The sequence below is a fragment of the Anser anser genome, assembly GCF_964211835.1.
Source record: "Anser anser genome assembly, chromosome: 5".
NCBI lineage: Eukaryota > Metazoa > Chordata > Aves > Anseriformes > Anatidae > Anser > Anser anser.
In genome coordinates this window covers 55,065,937-55,085,305 of record NC_139725.1, presented here as the reverse complement: position 1 = coordinate 55,085,305, position 19,369 = coordinate 55,065,937, and the positions used below count along the sequence as shown (strand labels likewise).

General features: G+C 37.5%; 1 protein-coding gene across 2 annotated transcripts in view; it reads left to right on the top strand.

Annotated features, from left to right (window-relative positions):
- Window positions 1-19,369, top strand: part of LOC310901091 (uncharacterized protein) — a 247,086-nt gene that overhangs the window by 167,989 nt on the left and 59,728 nt on the right. For both annotated transcript variants that reach the window (XM_083840149.1, XM_083840147.1), the window contains one exon: window positions 17,637-17,710. The gene's annotated coding sequence lies outside the window, so the exon portion shown is untranslated. The remainder of the gene's footprint in view (window positions 1-17,636; window positions 17,711-19,369) is intronic.

Genomic DNA, 19,369 nt, shown 5'->3' with positions numbered 1-19,369 from the left:
GATTCAAACTGCTGTATAATGAATATCCCTGTCTTATATTATGAACCCTATGTCCTCTCCTCTGGGCAGCAGAAACAATTTCAACTCTATACCCTGTGTACTGGCTAAAAATAAATCATTTCATTTACTCTCTTAGTTCTGAAGTTAAACTCAAAGTGCTAAAATCAAAAAGAAGTGTTTCCACTAAATATACACCAGCCTTTCCACTAGCTCTTTTATGTTTTTGCTTTCTCAGTATTTCTCAGTATTTCTCTTGATTTGGCAGGTAAGCCTGTTTATACAGGCGCTGACCATGGTTACCTTCCATTGGTTTTACTTTTGCAGGAGCTAATCAGAACTTTGTAGAATCAGGCTTTTCACTTACCAGAGTTATTTTAACTAAAAGAGAAATGAAGAGAAAGAGGAGAAAGAAAACATTAAGTTTTTTGTTTGTTTGTTTATTTTGTTTTGTTTTTAAACAAATGTATTTTAAAGTATATTTGCATAATGGCAGCATTCTTATTTAAGGCTTTTTAGGAAAAAAAAAACAAACGTACTAATCTGCAGAACTTCTGCTATAAAAAGCAGCACTCCAAGATCTAGTAGTTTAAACATGCTGATATAAAATAGCTGTAGTTTAGAAATGCCAGCCTGTGAGATTCAGACTTCTGTTGCTTTCTGAATCACTGGTCTGATCTACAGAATCTAGCGTTTGATGTTTCTAGTTTCAGCTTTATCTGAGGCACTTCGGTGTACAATTTATTTGGGAAAAGTACATTTCATCTAATAACACAAAAACTGACAGAACTGATTTTGTTAAAAAGTAAGCAAAAATTACACTGGACTGAAATGGAATATGGAAAGTATTAGCACAAGCATGTTTTTTTTAGTACTACAATTATAACAAGTCTGCAGCCTTCATATACTCAAACTGACATCAGTCTGGAATGACTTTTCCAGAAAGTATAGTATGGCACAGAAAAAACTAACATGTGTAGGTATCCTCACCAGTGGCATGCTGAACAATGAAACGTGGTTTAGTTGTTTGGTATTTTAAAAAAGAAAATGCTACAGACATGAGTCTGCTTCTCTTTGCTACATTTGTCCAGAAGGCTGGACACTACATCGCAATGGCTAGTTTAAATGTGTGTCTGGTGTCCATCATTAATGTAGTTCTATCTTAACATCACGGTATAAAGCGATCTTGTGATTTTTAAATAGTTTCCCCAGATTAAATGTAATCGTGAAAGTCATCAAGAATATTTTAAATCATCATGATTATATAGATAGATTCTAGTCTTTGTGTGTATACATGAGATACATAATTAGAGCAATACGCTATATTCAAACCAATTGCAATCATGAAATTACTCTTGCCCATTAAACTGTACAAGGGGGATCTGATTACACCCTTTTTATTTTTAATGAGTTCCTTGTAATTCCCAAGACCTAAAATGCTTCAAACCAGCTGTAGCAGTAGGACTTTTAATTATACTGTTGTTTACTGAGTGACATATAGCTTCTTAGTCTGAATTAGTCCTGGGCAAACAGATAAGAGTAAAGTGAACTAAAAAACTAAATGCAGAACAGTTGTGTACAGAACTGAATGCCTTGATTTAAAACACTCTCCTGGTAGTTTTCTTGTATGTTGCTATGGTAAATATATATATATATATATATATATGTTTTTGTTACAAGTTTTCTAAAGTGACAGATGTCCTTTAGAGTAGTTTTCCTGTGCTTTCACCTTCAGTTTTGAAAAACAAGTTTTTGATTTGTAATTTCTGTATACTGAAAAAGGCAACTCATTGTCTTCCTGTAGTGATTGCAATCCATTCCCAATAAAAATACATCTGGACAGAACCTTTTCTAGGGAAGGGTCTAGCCTGCATTTATTATAATTTATCATTAAGCAGCTTTCTGTTGAAAAAATAAACATGAAATTCTTGAACTAGCTGAGAAATTAATGAAAAGTGTATTTGATTAATTGTATTTTTATTTTCTATTGAATTCAATTTTGGAAAATATGCACACCTTTAATTTTGAAATAAGCTGTGCCATTAAAAATATGCCAGTTCCCTTAATTGCACAGGGAATACTTGATGTACTTTTACTTATGGTAGAGAATGTTATTGGTTGTTAGTATCTTACAGCGAGATGATCTGAACCTTATTTCCATCACAGTGTCAGTTCTGTGCCATAAGTGTTTTTAGAAAGTGAACAATAGAAGTACACCAAAAGTGTAAAAGCAAGACTGTCTTAAATTTTGCTCTTTGCAGATGGCATTTCTAACTGTACAGGCTAATTTGTTTGTTAACTGTGTATTATCAATAGCTAAAAATTCAACAGACCCTAATCTTGGTGCTTCTCAGCTTAGTAGCACTTTACATAACCATACAGCTTCTTTGAAACAAGCAGCAACTTGGGGCAAGAATCCAGGACCGTTGCAAAAGCATAGATTGTTTTGTCTTGAAGTAGTTGAGTAGTTGCCGAGTATGATTTTTCATAATCATCTGTGTTTCTAAGTTCACATTATATCTGCTAAATTTCTCTCTCTTTCATACTCAGGATTAAAATAATTGTTCAAATAGACCTCACAAATCTCTGGTGACCTCCTTAATAAACCCCTGAGTGTGAGATGAAATTTGAAGATTTATTTTTAATAACAACATTTTGCAGGAAATAATCTTTATATAATTTAGTCCATGCTCCTATACAGTAGAAGTTACATAATTTAAACTAGTTACTCATGGATTGAGCCAAATTACCTTTGATTAGAAGTTGTAGTTCAGAAAGACATCTAGTCTTGATTTAAGAATGCAAAGAGGTGAAGAATCCATGCCAGGCTAGTTTGCTCTAGCAGTCATTGTCCTCTGTATCTCTACAGGCACTGCCTGAACAATCACTTTCTGCTCATGCTAAGTATTCCAACACTTGCTCTATGATTCAAGATATCTTTGTAGAGTCAGTTGACAGAAATTGTGACAGCATTACATGGAAAACCTCAAGTCCTTTGAAAGGAAATATTGTGGATGAGGTAGATCATTTGCTTTAACACAAAACCTCTTAAGGACTTCTGTTGCTTCAAAAGAGGCCTGAGAAGATTTACCAAACTCTTCCTGAATAGGGAAGGCAAGAAGTTCCTTCTAGGGCAGTTCAGTACAAATATCTAGCCTAGATGCACTGAGTCTCCCCGCTGCTGCAGAAACCTGTCTGCCTGAACCACTTATAGAATGTGTCACAAGTAACTAATTTAGGTAGCTAACTCAGATCCTTGCGTTGGGATTGTTCGTAAAAATACTCACAGCGGTGGATCAAAGACATTCCAAGTGGTATCTTTTTGTGTCTATTTTAGAGAATTTGATTACAGAATTACCTATACCAAGCTCATTTCAAGATCTCTGAATTTGACATAATGCAATGTGCTTTTTACACAAGGATTTCTGTTAGCCTATGTTCTGTTAATCTGTTCCTTGGATCAAATGATATCACTAGTCAGAGTTTCAAATCTGGATTCACTTTGACCAGATATTCTTCAGTCCTATGAAAAATTAGTGCAGTTTTCTTGCTGGCATCAATTAGTATATGTTATATCTTCCATTAGAAAAAAGGCTAATGGCAGTTGCCTAAAAATTCCAGTCCATACAGCATGAACTGTTGCTATGGCTGACTTTTAGATCACCTGCAACTTCTCAGAGATTGGTAAGTTTTTGTTGTTGTTGTTTTAGCAGGGCAAGATAAATTTCATGAGGCTGATCTAGGGAAAGAAGGAAGGGAAATGCAGACTGCAATTGCAGTTGAGAAGGAACAGAATTGCTTTAGTTTGCTTACCAGTACTATTCTAGCCTCCTTAAAATTATAAATTATTTTGGATTAAAAGTTAGCTTGTACAATTAAAAAGGCAAATTTACAGTTCTTTGATTTTAGTGCTGTAATAAAAATGATACAGTTTTCTCAAAAATCAGCTGTTCAACCTGAGGTGTTCATCATTTCAAGGGAATGAACAGTGGCTAATCTCAGCACCAAAATTTGAACTTTATGTAATATTCATGACCAGGCCATCAAAGTGTGAGAGGGACATCTTTACAAACTTGTAAATCTAGGTTACATAAATGCTTATATGCTGGGTCCCACTGAAAAACGTGATTCCCGCATAGCACTTACAGTATCCTTCACCAAAGTTAACTTTTTTTTTCCTTTTTTCTGCAACCTAACAGCCATTTGCATTCTCAACTGAAGCAAAAAATAAATAAATAAATAAAAATAAACAGTGCAAATTATCCTGAAAATAAATGCTGACCAAAATGCCCAGCTGGTGTAAGAGGAAGCAATTAGTACTCACTGCACCTGATGGCACAGGGGTAAATCATGAACTCTAAAGGGCTTGCTTAGGAGACACTCAGAGAGGAGTGTGAGGGCAGTCACCCCCTTCCCACACTTAACCAGGTTGAGACGGACAACTCAGCCAGATCTTGTACATGAAATTTCCTCCCACTAACAAGAAGAACTGACCTATTTTTAAAGCACTTAGGATGTTTTGTTAGCTCTAGTAGTAATAATAATGAAATTATTAATATAACTTCTCTCTGCCTAGACAGATCTATATCCAGTTGGAAAAGAAGAAAACAAAAAGAAGGGAAACAGATTCATTTCTGAATTCTAACATCTCTAAGTTCCCAAAGCTTCATGGAGTTCCCACCACCCACCATGCTGAAATGACACCAGCGTATGTGATGTTGGCGGAACATGAAGCTTATAACAAGTGTGCACCATTATTATTTTTTGGATTGCACCAGGCACTCACTGTCATGTTTAGCAGTCAGTGCTCAAAGGTGACTATATTTGGCCAGAGCTGGTACTGAAAGCTAGGATGGTTCAACTACAGAAACCAAACTCAAATTCAGTGTGAAAGAAACAGATGTGTCCCCAAACTCCTGCAGATCAGCACAGCACTCCTGTCCTGTCCCACTCAAATACCTATGCTCCTGCACCTTTGTACTACAGATTGAACACCTTCAGAGTGATTTGTACTTCCAGTGCAAGCAGTGTTCCTCCTGCAGTAATTACATTTCCTCAGCTCCTTGAGACAACCAGTGCCATCCACTACTCAGCACAAGCTGCAGGCACTCTCTCATAAGCATCTGCCATCTGTGTCCTTCCACCCCCCAGAGGAGTTGCCCACTTCCTGAGCAGCAGCTCTTCCACCTTGGCTACCCCAAGTCAAGTAGCCACACTGAGCCATTCGGTAGAGCAAGCAGCCCTCTTCTTGCTAAGGTGTTACTTTCTACCTTCCTCTTCAAGGTGGCTGCCGCTCAAGTGGATGAGTAGGGATTGGACATTCAAGTGGGCTTCAAGTGTTTAGGCAGCAGCTGGTGATCAAATGGTTCCTGCTGAACATCTCTGGGTTGTGGGAAGCAGGCTGCAGGAGGCTTGCTGTGCTATAATTACACCTATTCCTGAAGTTACAGTTACTCAAACAAACAACAAAACACACACACACATATACACCAAAAAATAAAATAAAATAAAAATAAAAAAGCCCCAAACAAAAAAGCACAACAATCCCGCCAAAAGGAATAATAATAAAAAAAAAACTTAGCCTTTGCTGTCATATGTTGTGCAGTATAATAGGTGTGCATATGCACTAACATAAACAAAGGTCCCCAAGCACTGGCACTTAAAAAAATTAGACAATACTGTCATGAAAGGCATACCTATGACATACACCACAAGTCTCCAGTTTGGAGTGTGAGAGCTCTCTGGCTGAGATCTGTAGGTAAGAGATTTATGGCATATTGGAGCTTCTTGGTTTAACACTTATCATAGATTAATTCTAAGTCTCCTAGTAATGTTGTTCTGAAATTTTTATTCCAGATACAGTCTTGTCACATATAGGAAATTTGGTCAGCACTGAATGATGAGTGTGATTCCTTAGACTTCCCTCTTCTTTCTATTCTTACTGTTAAAAGGTACATTTGTGCATTGTTTCTTATTTGCGAGTCTTTGACTGCGAGACTAAGTCTGCTGTACTTAGTATCAGGAATATAAATGCTTCAGCTCCACTATGAAAGTAAAGAGCATGACTGCCTTACTGACTGTTTTTCTTTCAGTGGTTCCTGTCTCTCCACAGGCACAGTGCACCTCTGTCGAAATATTTGGTGGTGTTCCATGTTTCTAGATGTCTTAAGCTTTTCTCAGGACTGTGATTTAGAACTGTTGTATTTCCAGAAATTCAAAAAGGAACTCCAGAAAATATGTATCCAGATGTCCTTGTTAGGTTGAGGAGAGGAGGTGGAAATACCAGGTATCAGTGGGTGTAACAGTGTCTTACTGAAGTAATTGCTTGAAGCTTTCTTCTCCTCCACTATGCCCTGGATATTTATCTATTCCTTACTTCTGTTTATATTCAAACTCTTTTCCACCTGAGCATCCATCCCATCAACCTCCTGTTCCACTTCCAAAGCTGTGTATCTGTAGGAATGGCTACTGATAAATCCATTGCTGTTTCTAAAGCTATGGATTTATAAACCTTCCCTGTGTCCTCTTTCACTTCCTTGGATGCTAGCGCCTGCTAGCTGGATGAACTTATCCCCTCTCTTGGATCTGCCCTCAGAAATAAACATGCCCCAGCTCTTATTTCTGGCAGAACTCTAAGGAAACCTGGACACAGTTTGCAGCGATCAAAAATCTGCTCAGATGGCAAAAAAACAAAAACAAGACAATTTGGGATAAAGAGTCCATATAGAGCCCTGTTTTAACTGTTGTTCTTCAGTTCTTGATTTATTTTACTCCTGGTACACTTTGCTCTTGGTTCTGTAATCATTCAGGGGCAAGAAGGCCAACTCCTGAAGGCCCACTTAATTCAGCATCTGTGGTCTAACTGATCAGTGTTACGTAAGATGAACTTCAGCATAACATAACCAGTCCCAACTGAAAGGTATGTTGCTGCACAACATATGCAAAATACATGATCATAGGAAGGATTAACAAATTGCTTGGCTTCATTCTCCAATTCTATAATCTCTTCCATGTGGGAACATCCCCGCACCCAGGCAGTACCCCAGTGGCCTCCATGAAGTTCTGTGCTCTCTTGTTGTGGCGCTGTGCATAAAGTGGCAGCATTAGGGATTGTCCTTGACAGGACTTTTTTCTAAAACATTTGTTTCCACAGGCAATTTTGTGGATCTTTAGTGAGATGGAGGGAGAAGATTGAAGAAGAAGAGAATGAACTTGGGTTTGTGCCTGAACATGTGGTAGATAGTAGTAGTCTGATTTCTACAATGGAGGTGTTGCAGCCAGTGAACTCAGTATTTTTCATATTAATGAATTTTAAGGTTGGCAAGAAGCTGAGCAGACAAACAGAACAAGCGTAGCTAGGAAGGCTGAGAAATACTCTGTTAATATTGTTGTATTTCTCCTCTCCCTGTCCCAGTATTTGTACATATACAGAAAACCCTCTGTTTCTTTTTAACTCTACGCAGATTAAACAGTGAGATGATAAACAACTTAAAGTGACCAGTTTGGCAACACTTTAGAAATGCTATATCCAGAGATAATTTTATGCTTAAACTGAGTTATGTGTGGCACACTGCAAATTAATGATTTAGGCCATGAAACTAAAAATAAGATAAAAAAGTATTTCTTGACATTCAGCCACGTGTTTCAGAACACATTGTGTTTTAGAATCACTGGATGCAATTTTTGCTATTGACACCTGCTGGGAAGACAGAGATTGGCAGGAAAAAAAAAAGTAGTTTAAAAAAATGTAATTCTCTTGATATTTTCCAGAGTGGCATTTAACTAATCTTAATTAATTAATTAATTAATTAATTAATTAATTTTTGCAAGGTACTGACTTGAACATCCATGTTGATTTTACTCAGGGACAAGAAACTTCCCTCCCCTCCCCTCCCCTCCCCTCCCCTCCCCTCCCCTCCCCTCCCTCCCTCCCCTCCCCTCCCCTCCCCTCCCCTCCCCTCCCCTCCCCTCCCCTCCCCTCCCCTCCCCTCTCACTTTTTTCCAAGCTCTTCAACTTTGCAAAGTCTGCTGAATGAAGGCAGTATTTGTTTGTAGTAGAGTCTTCTTCAAGTTTGTGAAGGCTTCCGTTAGAACTACTGAAGAAAGATAAAATGTTTTGCACATTTACCATTGTGTATTCTGTTGTAGTTCTAATTTCAACCCCAATATATTTGCTTTGCATTTGTGCTTTGAGTTGGTTTCACTGATGAAGACATAATAAATTATACATAAAAGAGTGATTTGCTAAGATGATGTTCATTAGGCAGTTCTTCTAACTTGTGAGGCATCAGAAACCATATGCTTTGTGCGTTGGTTTACAGCTGTAAAACAGACATGAAATTACCAAATGAAGGCTTGGTGCCAGTTTCCAGTGAAGCCAATGGCAGAACTCCATTTATTTTAGTGGTTCAGTGTGAAACATCACAACTATCCAGAAATTAAGAGATTTTGTCTTTGAGCCAAAACCTCAGATTTGCAATGCAGAAAATACAGATAAAAAAAGAAAAAAAAACTTTAAATTTTATTTTATTTTATTTTTTACAAAGATATGAAAAAATGTCATCTGTTTTTCAGTCATTTTTGTCCATTCTGTATCCTCGTATTGCAAACCAAAGTTTAATAACCCTGACCTGTCATGTTATAAGGAAAAAGGAGTCTGTAATGTCCAATGTTTCTGGTGGCCCCACTGATCTATAAAGTAGCATGGCTATGCAAGTGCCTTATATCTGCTTACTGGGTTGGACGGAGAGGTTATATCCATGGGTGCTCATGAAGTTTCAATGGATAATGCCCTCTTCCTGATTCTGTTTAGAAGGTGATGCTGAGCTAAGTTATCAAGAATTTTTGTTTTATCAGAAGAAACTGGCCCAAGCTGGAAAGGAAGAATTTGGAGAAAAGTGCCCACCCTTTGCTAAAATTCTAAGTAATATTACTTTTGAACAAATTGGTTCTGTAAGTCCTGTATGCAAGAACAAAATTTTTAATATGCCTTCAAATTAATGATGGAAGATTTCCAAACTGTTGAAGACATTTCAGAACATACATACCCATCCTTGTGAAAGAAAGATGGTTGAGTGGGGCCCTGTCATAGTTTTCTTGTTTGTTTCCTGAAAATGGGAGCAAATAAGAGAAAAATGTGGAAGTGCTTATCCACCTTTTAAAAGATTTCTGCCCCTTTTATCTTGGCTAAAGAAAAAGAAACTAGACTGGTGGCTTATAGACTGAAAGCATTCACTGTCTAAGTAAGCTTGAGCCTCTGAGCAGGGAGTCCATAATGGACTTAAAGCAAAAACCTATCCCTAATCCTGGAACGATCATGAAGCAGAGAATGTTAGAGTCATTTACAGCTGCCTGGCATTGTTGATGGGGGACAAATTGAAATCTCTGGTCTGCCAGGCTTGTCAACACCTTTGAAATCTGTTGCCTAGTCTGGATCCCCAAAGGACTGCTTGGAGAGAGTGAAAGAGCCAAACCAACAGCCAAAGACAGAGTCCACCTACTTGTCCCGTTTTCTTCCTTTGTCTTTGTTTCTTTTCCGCTTTTATAATTGCCTTTCTTTTTGCTTGTTCTTATCCCAACACTAATGTTGTAAAATTGGTAAGTGGTTTAATTAGAAGATTTATTAACTTGTGTTTTCAATCTTTTACTGAGAAAAAGTACCAAAAACCTAACATCAAAATAAAAGCTATTACACAATCCACTAGTTGGGTGCAGTCTGTCCCCTTTGAATTCTATGGCTAAATTCCTGTTGGCTTTCATGGGAGCCTATTAAGGAACAAGCTCTTGTTATTTTGTAATATGCATGCCACATGGGGTCTCAATTTAGTCACTTAACTAAAGGCACCTAAACAAGTGGCCTTTTTTTAGTGATGTGAATAACTCAAGTGGCTAAATGGGAATACATGTGCCTAATTTTAGTACATCCACAGCTGAGTATGGTAACCACAGTCTGGTTTCAAAACTTCATCTATACAGGTTGGCATTTAACAGTCACTGAGGATGGCTTGACAATCTGTGTGTGCATCAAAAACACTTCTAATGAAAAATAAACTTCCCATAAATCCAAAATAAAAGCAGATAATAAGGGAGAGAAGTAAATATGAAACATAAATCTGGGATTAGCTTGACAACAGTAATTAAAGCTTGTCTTAGGCTTTGCTTCATGATAGTAATTAATTGCCTCTTTTCAGTGTATTTCTAATATTGCAAATTATTAATGCTGTAAAAGTATAAAGTAATTTAAGCTGTCATCAAAACTTGGATAGTGTTTTCCTGGAGCAGCACACTGCAGAGAATTTGGTAAATATCCAAGAACTGGTAAATTTAGAGCACAAAATGTTTAATGCACTTGGTTATTAAACACCAAACTATAAACAAGTGCTTCAGTATTTGGAAAATCATGACCTCCAATATAATATCATTTTAAAAAATAGTTTCCAAGTCACAGTAATATAAACTAAGAATTTATAAAACCATCGTTTGCTCTTTTCATAAGGTGAATATTGAAATCTGTCTTGTCAATTTAAGGATTAAAGTCAGTTTTTTTTATTTTTTATTTTTTGTTACACCATTGCAAAGAATTGCTTCAAGTTCCACCAGTGAATTTTTTTATTTTGAAATATATTCAGAAAGTATGGGTTATGTAAGACTAGATGTATAAGATTACCTGTGATTCTATGATTCAATGATCTTAAGGCTTTTAATAATATCAACATATACATTCACACAGAGGGTATACATACACCTTGTCATTGAGAACAAATACTTTATTCTTTCAGCAACCTTAACTCTGACTTAGGAGTTGTGTATACCTTCTATGTGTTCATCTCACTTCTTCAGAAACCTCTCCTCCAGTGCTTTGATATTTTTCTTTTAATTAGTTAATTAGTTAATTATTTATTTAAATCAGAAACCACATGTGCTAGGTCAGATTGTGCTTTTCTACTTTGACTACAATGAAGATTTCATGCACAAAATTTTGCAAGTGGTTTAGAGGATGTACCTATGCTCTGAAAATCTTTCTTACACTCTTCCTTGTTTTTAAGGCCGTTTAACCCAGATTCCATGTGCCCAGTAAATCTGTCAGGAAAAGAAGCCATCTTCTATGCCTTTATTGCTGCAGATCTCTGGGCCAAGTGGTTGGAAGCAGTCTGTTGACTATCTAATCCATGACTATTCATCTGGGAATCTCTTGGTTGTCATGATCACTGGGACATGACACTAACCCAGGGCCTTCATCTCTAACACTGTGAATGTCCCCAACCCTTCTGGCAACTATTTCCAGCACCAGCTGTATGAAGTTGAGGTGTTAGGAGCACATTTCCTTCATTAGCCCAGAGATCAAACCCAAGATTTCAGTACCAGCAGAAGTTTCTTTATTTCTCTTCTTTGAATAAAAAGCTCATTTTATGAGAGTCAATAAATGCAAATAACCATGGGTGGGCAGAAAGTTTGTTGGAAGCTTGAGAGAGAGCTCATTCTTCAATGCTTTTCTGAGCTGTTGCAGGATCATAGAATAGCTTGGGTTGGATGGGGCTTTAAAGATCACCTAATTCCACCCACCCTGTCATGGGAAGGAACAGCTCCCACTAGATCAAGCCCCATCCAGTCCGGCCTTAAACACTTCCAGGAATGGGAATCTTTTGATAGACTTCAGAGAGAGAGTTATAGCACAAGAAAAGGAGTCCTCAGTCTTTAGTGATGTCTGCCTAGTATTCATTTCTAGAAATGCGTGGAGAGTTTCAGGATGAATACTTGTACTTCTTTGAGACATAAGTGTTGGCTTGTACTGTTTCTATGGCTGTTTCTTTTCTCATCCCCCAGGGTCAAGGCAAACCCTGGATGTTACTGAAAAGGCTAGTTTACTTTTTTAGATTGGATTAATTGAGTTACTTTTTTTTTTTTTTTCAATTCTGTTGAACTATTAGTTAGATGGTTAAGAAGAGTCTACTTACAAATGTACAATGTTACAAAAAGAGTCTACTTACAAAATGGGCAGCATCCTCCATTTCATGTGGATGGATTTCTGGATCCTGGTCCTCAATATTCTAAAAGGGTTAATCAAGCTGTTTCCATTTTTTATGGACTTTTCTCCTCTGTAAGACTTGAAACTTGTGTTAAGAACCTTTCTCACATCCTTCCCATGAATCTATAGCAACTTGCTCACTGATATATTTGCCATACGTAAGATACGTTTACTGTTAGTTTGCTTCCTCCTGGAGGATAGGAAGGTCTTTTTCTGTGTCTTGTATCAAGTCCTTATGGGAGGTTTCTTTTGAGACCCATCCTTATTACTGGCTTGGAATTCTATCTCAGAAATTTAAATTTCTGAGGCTCTTTCTGCCACCAGCTGAATGATGTGGGGATATTGCCATCTCTGCATTCAGACTGTTCATGTAGATAAGAGCTGTCATGGAGTGTTTTGATACAGCAGTCAAGGCTGCATCTGTGATTGGAGAACATGCCACTTCAGCTAAGTGGGTAGTAATACTGAGAAATTTTGTTTTTCCTATCATATGCTGAGAATTGACCTGGAGCTCTCTGTTGTGTCGTCTGTGCTAATGTCGTGTCAATATGTATTTGGGGGATCACTGTAAAACAGAAGAACAACTTATTTAAGAAAACTTTTTTCAGAATGTGAATATAGATTCACATTCACCTTTTCTCCTGACAGTGGACATCAAGAAAGACAGAATCAGTTTGTCCTCTAGAGAAAGGAACAAGAGAGAAACTATTTTAGAAGGAAAGCTTACATGGTCAAAAACCAGGTATTTCTCCTGCCTACTTCCATGGCATGAATGTATTTATGCATTAAATGTATGAAGAAAAAAATCAATTTTCCAGTAAGGAATCTCTCTTTCCAAAATCTGCACGTGAAAAATATGACTAGAACTGAGTATTAGCACATTGAATGGTCTATCATATTGTTCTTGGGAAAGCTTTAGCTGGGGATACTAAACTCTACTTTTTGCTTTGAAAATCTACCACATGAATAAATATCACCAGTCATCACTGTTTGTCATTAGCAAGTAACCAATTGCAACTACTGTGATCTAGGGGAGTGTTTTTTTTCTTTCTTTCTTTCTTTTTTTTTTTTTTCTAAACATGTCTTTCATGCTAACGTTTGCTTAATTGGTGGCAATAAGGCAGCTATGCTTACCACTGTGCTGAGAAAAATCTGACACCTGCTCTATCTTTAGTATAAATATTCCATAAAGATCCTTATCTACTCAAGTGGTGACCAGGAGATTAGGATTTGACTCGTAGTGTGAGGAGGTTATTGTGGCCTGCTCATGTTAATGCTTCTGTTGCTGCCTTCTTCTACTGCCCTTGGGAGACTTGCTCCTCTTTACCCCAGTTGTGTGGTTGGCTCCCTTTTGCAGTATGGATAAGAAAGATTTTGTGATGCTTTTCTGTGCAAAGTTTGTGGGCTTAAGTTTAGGACTTGGAATGTCTCAGCTAAATTTGAAGTTACTCAGGACCCCGTTACTCAGGATCTGTCCCCCAATAAGAACAGGAAAAGGAAGACATTGAAAATGTTGGAGGACTGAGTTACACAAAAGGTTACTAAACATTATTACTTATGCTTGATGACTTCCAACTGCCCTGCCACCCACCTTCTTGCTGAGCCAGAAGCAAATTTGAAAAAGAAACCGCTGTGCATCATTTCCCTAGCAGAACATGTTGCAGACAAAAGGAATCGAAACCACAAGTAGAGAATTGGATTTCCCTGTCTTCCTCCAAAATAAATATTTGTTTGTGAGAAAAGCAGCCGGAAGAATGAGACATGTACCCCTGACACTAAAGGCTTGTATGTTTGTGCCTGCTGCAGTAGAGGTATGCTAGTCCACTGAGTGCTATCTAAGGTCAAGCTGAGCTCTATCACCCCAACTTTTTAACTGATGTCTTCACCCACATACAAAAAGCAGAGAGAGAAGAAAGGTCCAGGGAGCCCAGCAAGGATCAGTAAGAAGTGAAATGCAACATGAGCAGAGGGGCTACTCCTTGGAGTTGTGCCCTGTGCTGCTCCTTCTAGACAGCAGCGTCATTTCTCCCAAAGCCATTGTGGGGAAGGGAACAACACATCACACACCTCTGGCTGACATCATGTGCTCTTTGAGTGCTGGAATGAATTCCAAAGGGATAACTTCAGCATAAAGATATCCATACCTAAAACTCATGTGCCCAAGCTCACAGACAGTGTTCGGAGAGGAGATAAGCACCTCCAGGAGGTGGCTTGCATAAAGGGCAGGGAAAGAAGATAAACTCTCATTGCTCTCTGGAGAGCAGGAACTGTCCATTTTGACCTTCTGGATGCTGGGCACTTTCAAAGGATCCAGACTGAGCAAACATGGCAGGCAGGTGAGCATCCTCATAGTGAGGCTGTGGATGTGGCAGATATGCTTGCTATTTGAAAATCAGGTGCACCATCACTTGATTTTCTCTCTTTCTTCCATAATGTGTGTTAACCATATTCACTCTTCATGCAGAGGGACAACAAAGAACAAGATAATCTGTACTAGGCCATCAGGCATAGGATTTCTACTAAAGAGTCAACTTTTATAAGCTGTTACCGCATGAAATTATCTGGAGCACCACAATTACGGCCTTTCGCAAGCTTAGGGAAATGTTGTGGTGTCTCATATGGCATCATTTGGTAACACTTAACCAGCAGAGATTTTTAAGATCATTGTGCACTCTAAATTCATAGCTTTTAGCTTTTTTTTTTTTTTTTCCACTGTTCCAGTCCTCATCTTCAGCTGTTACCTGGCACAAACTTGTGCAGAACAATCTCCCTTGCCATCAGAAAGCCAGAAAAATCCTTTCAGATTAGGAGACAGAAGGAGATTTAGATGGAGAGGTTCTTGCTTACGCCTTCACAAAAGCCATATTTTTATTATGCCCTTATATAACCTGTCCCCTGTTTCAAATACAGCTTGAAAAAAAACCTTCTTCGTACAAGAACATGACCAGCTGAGTAAATAGAAAAAAACTGTTGAACTTGTGGATAGTACTCACTGAGGCCCTAATTATTTTGATACATGTGCCTGCATAGCAATACATTTTGGATAGGAATAGTGAGATTGAGATACATAAAAGCAGTTGGTAAAAGCTAGAAGTTAACCTGAAAACATATTCCTAGTAACACAGTTAAAGGGGAGGGAGACAAGCTTAAAGGTAAATTCAGGTCAGTTTGTGCCTTCAGAAACAAGACAGAGAACTTCTAAAACAAGGTCGTAAGCAAAGACGGAAAAAGTCACAGAAACACCAAATTTGCCACAGCGTCATGAGAGGGGAACAGTGGGGAAAAAAATGACAAAAAGAAACCAGAAGTAAAATGAATATATTCATGCAGCGTCAGTCTCTCCAGACAAGAAATAGTGCCAAGCAGAACCGCATCAGCGTGTGGCCGTTTCTTGCACTGACACTAAAAACATCTGTTGAGGTACAGTGTTTATACCATCTGCCAAATAAGCATTTTTTAATCTTAAAACATATGCTGGAAATAGGAAAATTTGGACAAAAACAAAAAGAAAAAAAGAGGGGTGGGTGGCCAATAAATTAAGAGTGAGAAATGGGGAAGGATGGATTGGAGAGAATGTTTTCCACACAGTGCATCATAGTTAATTTGGGTCATCTCAGGTCACCAGGGGAAAGGAAAGTCATGGAGGAAATCACAGATTGCTCTGAGAAGATAAAAGAAACCAAGGGATGCTGTCCATGTCAGACTCCATCATTTAACACTGGGTTTTACAAAGTTAATCATAAAACTTGTGATTCAGCAAGAGTTTGGGGATACAGCTAATTTAAGACACGGGAACTGCTGCTGATTCTGATGGAAATACTCCTATTGTTGCAGGCAGGCATAGCTTGCTTTTTTACAGGAAAGCATATAGTTAAGCATCTAGGTGAGCCAGGGGTTAATACTTGTTCTGCTGGAAAGATGGTAATCATCTTTGCTGTTTGGCAAAACGCTAATTCAAACAATTTTTTGGTACATACAGGGTATGTAAATCCTCGTATAAGGAATGTGTTAACATATTTTTTTTTGAAATCAAACGTGTTCAAGAACATTACTGGGTGAAGTTACCTGAATGACTAGTTTCATGAATTATCATAAAGATGTATAAATGAAAGATTTGGGCTTACATTACTGATTCTTTGATGTCAAGAGAGTCTCTCATTCAAATCAGCATCTCTTTGGTACCATCTCAGGTCTACAATATGTGTAGTATTTGGTGCATAAGGAGTTTCTAAAAAGAGTAACAGACATCAAACCCACTTTAATGTAATTTGTCTATTCAATTAATTCCATGTTATTTGTGTTTTTAGAAAAAAAAAATGTGCCCAGGGTAAAATCCAGGCCTCTAGAAATCAAAGAAAAACTCTCACTCCCTTCATCAGAGTCAGGATTTCACCTCTATAATACTTGACAAGTACCAATGATTTATGCCTTGTAAATCACTTGCTGGGGTATGGTCAATTGCAGATATTTTATCAAAGTCTGCATCACATTAAACGTGTTGTATATCCTTCAAGATATACTTCAGTTTATTTCTGTTTTGTTTATTACTGATTGTGTTTTTGAAAATCACAATAGAAATAAGCAAAAGGATGGATTATACTTGCTATAGCTTACAGGAGTTTTTGGTACTTCTACTGTGTCCAATGGGGCAACTTTACACTTTTGATTCTGGCAAACTACCCCATCTGGAGACAAGTTATTCTTGGGATATATAAACATGTTAAACAATATGAAACCTAAATTCTGGAATGAGGTGATGTTTCCCAAAGGCAGAAATCAGAACTTCATAATTTTCTGCCTCCTGTAATGTTTAATGAAATTGATGGATTTTTGTAGATTAGGTAAATATGTAGCTGAGGTGTATTGGACATTTCTGTTCTTCTGAAACAAACAAACAAAAAAACACCCCACAACACAACACACCAACCAACCAACCAACAAACAAAAAACAAGCACAAAGACTTTATGTGCCCACATAAAAGTTTTTCCAAATGTTTTTGTTTCATCCTGGATCCTAAGAAAACATTCAAAAAGCAAAAGCCAATCATCAAAATTCACTATGATCATCAAAAAGCATGATGATCATCAAAAAGCAAAAGCCAATCTAAATCTTTGATATAGGTCCTTTTGTCTGCAATATACCACAGCTGGAAGAGATGGAATTAACACTTGCATCAGGGAGAAGTCTTATTGGATCTTTTAAAATGCTGGCAAAAATTGCCATTAATTCTACATTATTGGCAGACCACAAAATTTTAAATGATCACCAAAAAAAAAAAAAAATCTTGGCTGAATTTTCAAATCAGAAATTTCTGCTAAAGTTCAAGATACTTCAAAATACAGCTTTTTCACTAATACCCATTGGAGATTCTCCATTGATCTGCAAAGACAGGCAATGTAGGTCGTGTAGAAACAAACATGCATCTTATGATATCTTTCTCCCAATGAATGTCAAGCTTCATATGACACCTAAGTTTTGGATGAATCTTTGGTGATTTTGAACAAGATCTCACTTTCAGGACTGTGAAATAATTTTTTTTCAGATTGATTCCACTTTAATTTGATTTTTTTTTTTTCAAAAAAAGTTGACAAACCTTCCTTCCCTGCTCAACAGATGTTGTCTCCTTCAGTGAGAATCTACACACTATCCATAGCAATATGGAAACATGAGCTGTAAGAGAAATTCTGGTGAGTAATAATCCATTTGTTCACCTGCATGTTCAGAACAACTTCACTCACAATGAATAAAAAAAATATTTATTAGCTTGATAGTGTGATTAGGAACTTCACCAACTGTTACTTGTCTGGATTTAGTTGACTGTAATCCATGACTGATTTAGGTCTTTGATCCTTTAAAGAAATAATATTAAAAAACTGGTAGCATTTAGTATTTTTCAAAACTTCAGACAACATAAAGAAAAACAGTTTAAGGTTTCACAAAACTGTTGAGTTTTGCAAAACATTTTTCCCCTTAATTTGAACCATCACTTTCTCAAAGAAAACTAAATTAAAAAAACAACAAACATGTTTTTGCAATTAAACAGAATACTGAACTATGCAAACAATAAAGATCCTTGTTTGAAATTAATTCTTGTCCTGCTTCTGGGATTACCAGGGGAATAAAATTATAGCAAAACAAAACAAAAAAACCTGCTACAGCCTAGAATTTGTATTTTACCAGAAGCAAAAGAAAATTTAGGCTCAATAGTTTTGAGTTCTATTCTGTCTCCAAAAAACATGATTATAGAGTTTGTTCTAAATTTGACAAAATGAAATATCTCATCACTCCTGTCATCAGAAGCCAAAGTGGTACCTCAGACTTTTTTTCTTTATGGCTCAATAGTTTACATTTTCCTTCTCTGTACCTAAGGGACATTTAGAGGTGTTTGTCAGGAATGTGACAACAATAATGAAAGACCATTTGGGTCAATGTTCATTGGCTAAACTTCAGAGGAAAAGGTCAGAAAACCTAGGACAGAAAGCCTGCTTGGAGGTGGGGAAGTCCCATAGAAGGTGTTGAATGCTTTTAAGATGATTGTCTGCACCTTTTATATTTATTTGAACATTAAAACAAAACAAAAGAAAACAAAAAAACTAATTTTAGCAACATCTAGCCTGAAGACCCTTGAAAGAAACTGTTTCCAAAGAGTTTGAGGAAACACTACTTGTCCATCTGAACATGAAACACTCATATTGGCTTTAGAAATTTAAGTTTCTTAGGATATCACAGTAGTAAGTGTATTAGTTCTGGGGTCTCAGTTCTCTGAGTATTCCTGCCTGCCTGTGCCTGCTGGCTTTAGCTACCCATCAGTCCCTTGCTCTGTTGAATTCTTACCATCTGTTTTGTGTTGAGCCACTTGAATAAACTATTGCTCCCCTTATTCTTTGTGTACAGAGCTGTCTTTTGGAACACAATGTTTAGTCAAGCTCCTTGGCCCACAAAATTTCTTCTGCTTATCCTGTTCTCCTGCCCCAAGTGCCCCAGTTGTTCTTCGGTTCTCAAGAGTCCAAAGTCAACATTGTAGAGGCACGGGCATGCTGAGTTTGTGGTTGAGGGCACATCCAAATATTGCTACATCCCAGATTTGGTTCAAATACTTAGCGTAGCCCATTTATTCTAATTAAATAAATGACATTTCTGCATAGGAGAGAAGAATGGGGAGAGAAAAGGAGCAAGGATCAACTGCTGAAGTCTTCCCTGTGTTCAAAAACACCAGCATTCCTGTAACATTACACTGACTCTGTCACCAGGGACCCAGAGGCCCAGTTTCAAGTTTTTGCACCGTTCTCCAGGAGTCCCAAGCCACAGAGCTATGCCCATGACTTAACTTTGCCAGCATTAAGCAG